The following is a 10,647-nucleotide window of genomic DNA, read 5'->3' on the forward strand; positions in this document are numbered from 1 at the left end:
AGGAAGGAAGGAAGGAAGGAAGGAAGGAAGGAAGGAAGGAAGGAAGGAAGGAAGGAAGGAAGGAAGGAAGGAAAGAAGGAACATAGACTTTTGTGTTCAGACAGAATGAGGAATGGGGTTTAGGGCTTAAAAACCCTGTACCTCTACATTTCGGGGCTGCTTAATTTGGGGTCTGCGTACTCCTGGTGTGTTTCCTATAACTCACTGAGTGTGTTTCCTATAACTCACTGATTTCTGGTGGTCCGTGTGTCTATCGGGGGCTGGCGGCTACAACACAGGGCTTGGTCTTCTCCTACTCAGGGAAATTTGCCCTGTCTTTCATCAAGTCTGCATTGAAATTACAACCAAATTATAGAATAATCAACATGGATGATCATGTGAAGTCCAGATGATCATAACACATACATCTGATAATATAAAAAAGGAGCCTCAGTGAAGCAAGTTTGTGGGGTACAGTCACAAATTGGGGTGAATCCTCACCCGTGAGTGGTGGAGAAACACTGAGAGGAATAGTGAGGCTGCAGAGGCTTCTCTGAAAGAAAGAGGTGTCCTAGCCTCATTTGGGGAATTCCCAGACCAGGGAAGAGGAGTTTCCCAAAACTCTGCCTATAAAAACCAGAGGAGATTCTGGCCATCTAGGTGAGGTGGAAAGAGACTGAACCCTAGACGCCCCTTTGAAGGGACCACACGCAGGCTCTCTGAACTGCAGACACTCACTTGGGGCACTGGCAGTGGGTCAGGCTCTCACAAGATTCTTGTAGGGAAATACTACATTTCCTGGTGCCAGAACCAGGACTGGATGGGCAGCCACCATCGTGCCTTAGTTGGGTTCCCCCTATGGCGCAAGTTACAGGCTGTGCCAGCTTACCCTTGCAGAGTCACACCTCCAATATTGAAGTGCTGGCCTGAGGAGATCGGCCCGCACCACCCAACCTGCAGATTCCCCGGGGGCTTTTGTTGTTGGGTGGCTGCCACACCCTGCTCCCTTTCAGGACCAGGCATTCACAGCTGGCAGCCAGCTTTGTGGAGACTGTTTCAGGCAGGTCACTGCTGCCAACATGAACTTGGGAAGATCTCGGGGATCTGTGGGCCAGTCCTAGACAGTAGTTTGCCTTGTTGCAATCTGTGACTTTTGTGGGAACACGTGAATGGTTACTGGTTACCGAAGTTGCAGCAAGTCTGAGGCTGTATTGTTCTGATGGCCATTGTCTCCCTAAGACCCTGCCCCACTCAATCCACAAATTGCCCCAGGCAGCCCATTACAGTCAATTATCACTGTCCTGCCCCTCCCCCTGGGGCTCTCTATCCACACTGACAACAAACTGGCTAGCACAAGGCTGGCACTGAGGGAAAATCAGTGGCAAGCAGACCTCTGCTGCCTGCAAGAGCTGCAATATCGAGTAGGGAGATTGCAGGCATCTGTGGAACCAGCCTAGATGGCAGCTGGTCTCACTGTGATCTGTGACTACAGCGGGAATGGCTGGGCACAGAATTTGCAGCAAAACTGAGGTCCTTGTCTCCCTGTGATCCAACTTCACCCAAGCCACAAAGTACCTGCGGCCCGTTGACAGGCAGCCTCCCCGACCCTGCTTTTCTCTGCAGCTGCACATTCTGCGCAGGCAACAGACCGTGGCTAATGCAGTGAGGAAAAACAGTTGTGGGCAGATCACTGCTGCCTGCACAAACTGCAATATCTCTTGGGGGGATCGCAGGGGTCTGTGGGACAATCCCAGATGGCAGCTTGTCTCCCTGTGAACCATGACTACTGTGGGAATGTACAGACACAAACATTGCAGAATACTGAGGCTATTGGCCTGACAGCTCTTGGCTCCCTGTGCTCCTGCCCCATTAATCCACAAAGTGCCTGCTGCACATTGACAGGCAGCTGCTCCTGCCCTGGGGTGGCACATTCTGTGCAGTCAATAGATCTCAGCCAGTGAAGTGAGCAAAGTTCATGGAATACAGTGAAAGGAAGATCACTGCTGCCAACACGAGATACAGAAACTTGTACAAGGAGGCACAGAGAAAGCGCTGGCATGTAACCTGGCACTGCAGTGGCAGGGGGAAATTTACTCAATAGATCCAGGAGACTCCTAGGGTCCTTATACCACCCAACATGCATGTCACCCAGAGGCACTTTCAGTTTCAGAGATTTATGGGCAACTGACAGATCGCTTGGGCAGATCTCAGGGGTTTTGTGGGTCCATCGTAGATGACAGTAGGTCATGAAGGGATATCTTATTTTGGTGGGAGCTCGCAGTTTCAGAGCTAGCAGTAAATCTGGTGCTGTGTAGGCCTAACAGCCCTGTGCCTCACTGAGACTGTTGTGGAAAACTCCCAAAACCAATTCAATGAAAAACCAAGCAGTTAACTCGGAGAGAAGGAGAATTCAGAGTTATTACATGTGGTCCCAGAGGAGCTAGTGCTCTGAAGATCTGGGTGGTGTGTTCAGTGGCAACATTCCCTATATGCAAAGATTTTACACAAGCTGATTGGTCAGTTTGGACTTGAACCATGCAAACAGCGGGAGTTGCTATGGGTTCCTGGTGCACCTGGGAGTTGCTATGGGCTATGGGTAGTTTAAACAGGAACTTGGGCAATACATCTGTTATCTAGACAGAACAATCCAAGGGGAAGGTCAGTCTTCAGTTGATTTTGAGACTGCTCTGTCCTTTGGCCTATGCAACAAGCATATTTACAGAAGCAGAACAAAGAACTGATTGCAAGGTTAGTCATTTGAGTGGAAAATTCCTCTTCAAGACGACAACCTACCTAACCCACAAATTACTGGTGGCAAACTTGTTCCCAGGCAACACAGTCCCATCTTGTGCTTTCCTTGGGTCACGAATTCAACAGCAAACAATATCACTCAGTTCATGCAGCCCGGGCAAAGCCTGTTCATCTGGGAAAAGCATTCGGTGGTGGGCCACAAACATTCCCATGAGCTTCGGTAATTCTTAAACAGAGCTTGGGTATTTGCAGGCCCAAGGTGGGCAGTAGCTACTCTTGCTATGATTGGAAACTTGTACAAGGAGGCACAGAGAAAGCGCTGGCATGTAACCTGACACTGCAGTGGCAGGGGGAAATTTACTCAATAGATCCAGGAGACTCCCAGGGTCCTTATACCACACAACATGCATGTCACCCAGTGGCACTTCCAGTTTCAGAGAGTTATGGGCAACTGACAGGCAGTGTCAGGCCTTGAGGAGTACTGGTCCCTCTGCCAAACTGACGTAGGTCAGGGATGGGGGATAACTGGACTGCTATCTACAGTATTGTCTTTTCCACTTACCTATAGATCCAGCATAGGCAATGACCATCTGAAGATTGCTTTGTAGCTCCCATCAGGAAGCCCTGAGCAATCAAAGGCAACAGCTGACATTGGCCTACTGGGGAGCTCCTCCCAAGGGGCAACAAAAACAATGCACCCGGAGGCTAGCACCAGACCACAACAGAGCAACTCCTGACTAGTCCAATAAGCATAACACACAAAGGGTGGTTTCAACAAGTGTACAAGCCTGCTAGGGCAAATCCCACTCAGTGGGGTCAGCTCCCACACAACAATTCTTATGCTGTGGCTGCAGCCAGTTGCCACAATTAGTCAACTTGAGCATTAATCCCATCTACTGATGTACTAACACCAATAAAGGCTTGGCAACAACAAAAGATCACACACAAGCCATACAAAGATCACACCCAGAGCTTCTAACATAAGGGATCAGGGATACCTTCCACATTAGGCCATCTGACCAAGGGTGAAAGACGAAACAAACATTCCTGACACATAGAAACAAACACAGAGAGGCTAATAAAATGAGAAAACAAAGAAACATACCACAAATGAAACGACAGGAGAACACTCCATAAAATAAGCTAAGTGAAATGCAATCAAGCAACCTACCAGAGACAGAGTTCAAAATAATGCTTATAAGATGCTCGACAAACATATGGGGAGAATGTATGAGCACAATGAGAAACAGAGACAGTAAGCATAAAAAAGGACATAGAAACCATAAAAAAGAACCAGCCAGAAATTAAAAATACAATAATAGAAATGAAGAATACACTAGAAGGATTCAACAGTAGATTGGACAAAGCAAAAGACCAAATCAGTGAACTGAAAGAAAAGGTAACAGAATACACCCAATCAGAACAACAAAAAGAGAAAATAATTTTAAAAAATGAGGATAGATTAAGAGACCTCTGGGACAACATGAAGTGTAACGATAACCTGCAAGGGATGAGAGAGAGCAAGGGATTGAGAATCTATTTGAAGAAATAATGACAGAATACTTCCTTAACCTGGCAAAGAAATAAGACATACAATTTCAGGAAGCACAAAGAGTCCCAAACAAGATGAATTCCAACAGACCTACACCAAGACACATCATAATTAAAATGCCAAAGTCAAAGACAAAGAGAGAATCTTAAAAGCAGTAAGAGAAAGGAAGCTAGTTACTTACAAGGGTAGCCCATAAAAATGTCTGCTGACTTTTCAATGGAAACTTTGCAGGGTAGAAGAAACTGTCAAGAAATATTCAAAGTTATGAAAAACAAGAATCTACAACCACGAATACTCTACCCAGCAAGGATTTCGATTAAAATGGAAGGTGAAATAAAGAGTTCCCAGACAGGAAAAAGCTTAAGGAATTCATTAACAACAAGCAAGTATTACAAGAAATGTTAAAGGGACTTCTGTAAAAAAGGGGTAAAAAAGGAAAAACAAATACTAATAATAGAATGGCAGTAACTATGTACCTATCAATAATCACTTTAAATGTAAATGCATTAAATGCTCCAATCAAAAGACATAGGGTAGCCGAATGGATACGAAAACAAAACTCATGCATGTGCTGTCTTCAAGAGACCCACTTCAGATCAAATGACACTCACAGACTGAAAGTAAAGGTATGGAGAACATATTTCACACAAATAGAAATGGCGAAAAAAAAAAAGCCGGGGTAGCGATACTTATATCAGATAAAATAGACTTAAAAAAAAAAAGGCTACAATAAGAGACAAAGAAAGGCATTACAGAATGACAAAGAGATCAATAAATCAAAAGAACATAACTCTAGTAAACATATATGTACCCAACACAGGAGCATCTACACACATAAAGCAAAAATTGACTGACATAAAAGAGGAGATCGACAGTAATACACTCATAGTAGGAGACTTTAACACCCCATTGACACCAATGGACAGATCTTCCAGACAAAAAAGATCAACAAGGAAACAATGGGCCTAAAAGACACATTAGACCAGATAAATTTATGGATTTAATAGATATTTGCAGAACATTTCACCCAAAAGCAGCAAAATATACATTCTTCTCAAGCGCACATATAACATTTTCCAAGATAGACAACATGTTAAGACACAAAACAAGTTTCAATAAATTAAAGAAGATTGAATTATATCAACCGTCTTATCTGATCACAATGGTATGAAACTAGAAATCGACTACAAGAAAATTACTGGAGAATACACAAACACATGAAGGTTAAATAACATGCTACTAAACAATGAATGCATTATCAATGATATCAAAGAAGAAATCAAAAGATTTCTAGAGACAAATAAAAATGAAAACACAACAACTTAAAATGTATGGAACACAGCAAAAGCAGTCCTAAGGGAGAAATTCATAGCAATACAAGTCTACCTCAAGAAACAAGAAAAAGCTCAAATAAACAATCTAATCTTACACTGAAAAGAACTAAAAAAAAAAGGACATGAACCTCAAAGTGAATAGAAGGAAGGAAATAATAAAGATCAGAGTGGAAATAAATGAAATAAAGTCTAGAAAAACAATACCAAAGATTAATGAAACCTAGAGCCGATTCTTTGAAAGAATAAACAAAATTTACAGACCCTTAACCAGTCATATCCAGGAAAAAAAGAGAGAGGACTCAAATGAATAAAATCAGAAATGGAAGAGGAGAAATAACTATGGACTGCACGAAAATATAAAGGATCATAAGAAAATACTACGAGCAATTATACGCCAACAAATTGGACAACCTGGAAGAAATGGACACATTCCTAGAATCATAAAATCTCCCAAGACTTAGTCAAGAAGAAACAAAAAATCTGAACTGACTAATTACCACCAATGAAATCAAGTCAGGAATCAAAAACCTCCAAGAAAACAAAAGTCCTGGACCAGATGGCTTCATAGGTGAATTTCAGCAAACATTCAAAGAAGAATAAACACTGATTCTTCTCAAACTATTCCAAAAATTTCAAGAAGAGGGAAGCTTCCCTAACTCCTTTTATGAAGCCACCATCATCTTGATTCCAAAAGCAGACAAAGACATTACAACAAAAGAAAACTATAGCCCGATATCTCTTATGAACCTTGATGCAAAAATCCTCAATAAAATATTGGCAAACCAAATTCAGAAATACATTAAAAAGATTATACAGCATGATCAGTTTGGATGTATTCCTGGGATGCAAAGTTTGTACAATATCTGAAAATCAATTAATGTGATACACCACATTGACAAATCAAAAGATAAAAATCATATGATTATATCAATAGATGCAGGAGAAGCATTCAACAAAATTCAGCATCCATTTATGATAAAAACTCTCAGCAAACTGGGAATAGAGGGAACATATCTCAGCATAATAAAAGTCATATATGACAAACCTACAGCTAACATAATACTCAATGGGAATAGGCTAAAGTGTTTTCCTTAAGATCAGGAACAAGACAAGGATGCCCACTTTCACTACTCTTCTTCAATATTGTATTGGAAGTCCTAGCCACAGCAATCAGACAAGAAAGAGAAATAAAAGGTATCTGGATTGGAATAGAAAAAGTAAAACTTGTTATTTGCAGATGACATGATACTATATAGAGATAAACCTAAAAATTCCACCAAAAAACTGTTAGAACTGATCAATGAATTCAGTAAAGTAGCAGGTTACAAAATAAATATTCAGAAGTCAATGGCGTTTTTATACAACAATGATGAACTTTCAGAAAGAGAAATTAAGAAAACTATCCCATTTTTAATTGCATTGAAAACAATAAAATATGTGGGAATCAAATTAACTGAGGAAGTAAAAGACCTGTTCTCAGAAAATTATAAATCATGGAAAAAAGAAATTGAAGAAGATACAAATAAATGGAAGCATATACTGTGCTCATGGGTAAGAAGAATCAACATAATTAAAATGGCCATACTACCCAAAGCAATCGATAGATTCAGTGCAATCACTATCAAAATACCAATGGCATTTTTCAGAGAGCTAGAACAAATAAGCTTAAAGTTTATATGGAACCATAAAAGACCCGGAATAGCCACGGCAATCTGGAGAAAGAAGAACAAAGTTGGAGGTATCATACTACCTGATATCAAACTATACTACAAGGCTACAGTAATCAAAACTGCATGGTACTGGCATAAAAATAGATACATTGAGCAATAGAATAGATTAAAGAGCCCAGAAATAAATCTATGCCTATATGTTTACTTAATATATGACAAAGTGTTGTGGCTGCCAGCCCCCGAAAGACACACGGATCACCAGAAATCAGTGAGTTATAGGAAACACGCTCTTTATTCAGCCAGCTGGGTCTGCCAGGGGTATGCAGACCCCAAATTAAGCAGCCCCGAAATGTAGAGGTACAGGGTTTTTAAGCCCTAAAACCCATTCCTCATTCTGTCTTAAACACAAAGGTCTATTTTTCTCCTATTCACTATCTGTCACCCCACTGGTCTGGTGTGCAAGCGGGGGTACAGAAGCAGAAAGCTTATTGTTAGAATGTTATGTTCCTATGGGTGATAGTCTATGTTCCCATGGGCGATAGCCAAGCAGTAATTTTCCAGCCAGCACAAAAGGAGGTAAGAATATACAATGGGGTAATGATAGTCTCTTCAATAAATGGTGTTGAGAAAATTGGACAAACAATGTGCAAAAAAACTGGACAATCTTCTTACACTGTATACAAGGATAGACTCAAAATGGATTAAAGACTTAAATGTAAGAAGAAAACATAGGCAGTAAACTTTTTGATATTGCTAACAGGAATTTCTTTTTGGATATATTTCCTAAGGCAAGGGAAACAAAAGAAAATAAACAATGGGACTACATCAGACTAAAAAGTTTTTGCACAGCAAAGGGAATGATCAACAAAATAAAAAGATAACTGACTGGGAGAAGATATTTGCTTATGATACATCTGATGAGTTAATATCCAAAATATATAAAGAACTCATACAACTTAACAACAACAACAACAACAAACAAATAATCCAATTAAAAAATGGGCAGAAGACCTGAACAGATATTTCTCCAAAGAAGAAATACAGATGGCCAATAGACATATTAAAAAATGCTCAAGGTCACTAATCATCAGAGTAATGCAAATTAAAACCACAATGAGATATCACCTCACACCTGTCAGAATGGCTATCATCAATAAATCAAAGAACAAGTGTTGATAAGGATGTGAGGAAAAGGAACTCTCATTCACTCTTGGTGGGATTGCAAATTGGTACAGCCACCATGAAAAACAGTCTGTAGGTTTCTCAAAAAGTTAAATATGTATATACCTTTTAGCCCAGCAATTGCACTCTGAAGAAAACCAAAACAATTTGTAAAGATCTATGCACCCCCCATGTTCATGGCAGCACAATTTATAATAGCCAAGATATGGAAGCAATCTAAATGTCCATTAACAGATGATTAAATAAATAAGTTAGGTTCATATATACAATTGAATATAATTCAGCCATTAAAAAGTTAAACCCTACCATTTGCAATAACATAGATGGACTTAGAGGTTATTATACTGAATGAAACAAGTCAGGCAGAGAATGTAAATACCATATGATTTCACGTATATGTGGAATCTAAGAAACAAAAAGAACAAACTAATCAAAAACAGACTCACAAATATAGAGGAAAATCTGGTGATGGACAGAGGGGAGAGGAGTTAGGAGGCTGGAGAATAGGGTGAAGGGTTAAAGAAGTCTAATTAGTAGTGGGTAGATGGTTATGGGGATGGGGAGCTCGGCATAGGGAACACAATTAGCATTAATGTAATGACAAGATAGAGAGCCAAAGGAGAGAAAGAGAAATTAGAGGCATCATTTTATAAACTATATAAATGTCTAACCAATGTACTGTATACTTGAAACTACTAATAAAATGAAATTTATGGGGAAAAAAAACAGAAAAAAAGAAAAAAGAGAAAAAAGAAAACCATTGAATTGTACAATGTAAATGTGAGGAAATAATTGTCTATTATATTTCAATAAAACTGAAAAAAAATAGTCAAGGGGTATGAAGTACAGCATAGAGAATATAGTCAATAATATTGTAATAACCATGTATAGTGCCAGGAGGTGGTACTAGACTAATGAGGGGGATCAATTTGTAAATTATATAAATGTCTAACCACTATGCTGTACACCTGAAACTAATATAAAATAATGTTGAGTGTCAACTGTAATTGTAAAATAAAAATAAAAAAAGTAAAGATAAAATGAGGACTTGAAGAAAAGAGTGTTTGGTGTGTCTGAGGAACATAAAGTAGCAGAGTGACTGAGGGGGATATTATTATATAGTCAGACAGTTGACTGAAGGATAGTTGCCAGATTTTGTTGAGCCTTATGGTCTTTGGTGAGATGAGAAGCATTGGGAGGGTTTGAGAAAAGAAGCAGCATGATCTAGCCAAGCCATTGAAGGAATCACTCTGAAAGCTGTGTTGAGAACACACTGTGGGCTTGAGGGAGGTGGGAGGAAATGGGAACACCAGTGAGGAGGCTATTGTAATAATCCAAGAAAAAGATGTTACCTTAAGAATAATAGTAGAGGAGGCCAAAAGTGGTAAAATTCAGGAGATAGATAGATATCGAAGTTGAAACCCATAGGATTTCTTGATGGATTGGTTGTGAGGTGTCAGAGAAAGAGAGGAGTCAAGGATGATTTTAAGGTTTTCTGCCTGAGCAACTGGAAGGATGGAGTGCCATTACCTGAGATAGGGAAGACTATAGAATGAGCAGATTGAAGAGGAATTTAGTTTTTGACATTTTAAATTTGAGACATCTATTACAAATCCACGTGAAAATGTCAAGTAGGCAATTAGATATATAAGTGGAGTTCAGAAGAGAGGTCTTCACTAGAGATATAAGTTTGAGAGTTGTTAACATATAGATGATATTTAAAGATATGATACTGTATGAAATCACAAAGGGAGTGGGCATTGCTAGAGGAAAAAAATTCAAGTGCTGAATCTTAGAGCACCCAATATTAACAAATTGGAGAGGTGAGTAGGAAATTGCAAAGAAGGCTGAGAAGAAGCACACAGACGTATGAAGGAACCATTTTTAAAGTAGTCTTGCCAAAGTCTTTGCTCTATCTTCATAAAAAGTAGCAAGGCTTAGAGTGTTACCTGCAAGAATGAATGAATAAATAAACAAGTGAATGAGTTAAAGTTAAAACCTCTCACTATTCTTGAGTTGCTTTTATGTACATGCCAGTATATTAAGTAGCTGCATAGACTTTGGAGGAGTACTTGAGGTCACCAGGCAATTTTGTCATCATTTGAGGAATCCCATTTACTGTTTGATTTTCTCCCTCCTCCCAAAGTTCTGGGAATAAAGTCTCTGGTTATTATTTGAA

Source organism: Pteropus vampyrus, unplaced genomic scaffold (assembly GCF_000151845.1).
Source record: "Pteropus vampyrus isolate Shadow unplaced genomic scaffold, Pvam_2.0 Scaffold566, whole genome shotgun sequence".
Classification (NCBI taxonomy): domain Eukaryota; kingdom Metazoa; phylum Chordata; class Mammalia; order Chiroptera; family Pteropodidae; genus Pteropus; species Pteropus vampyrus.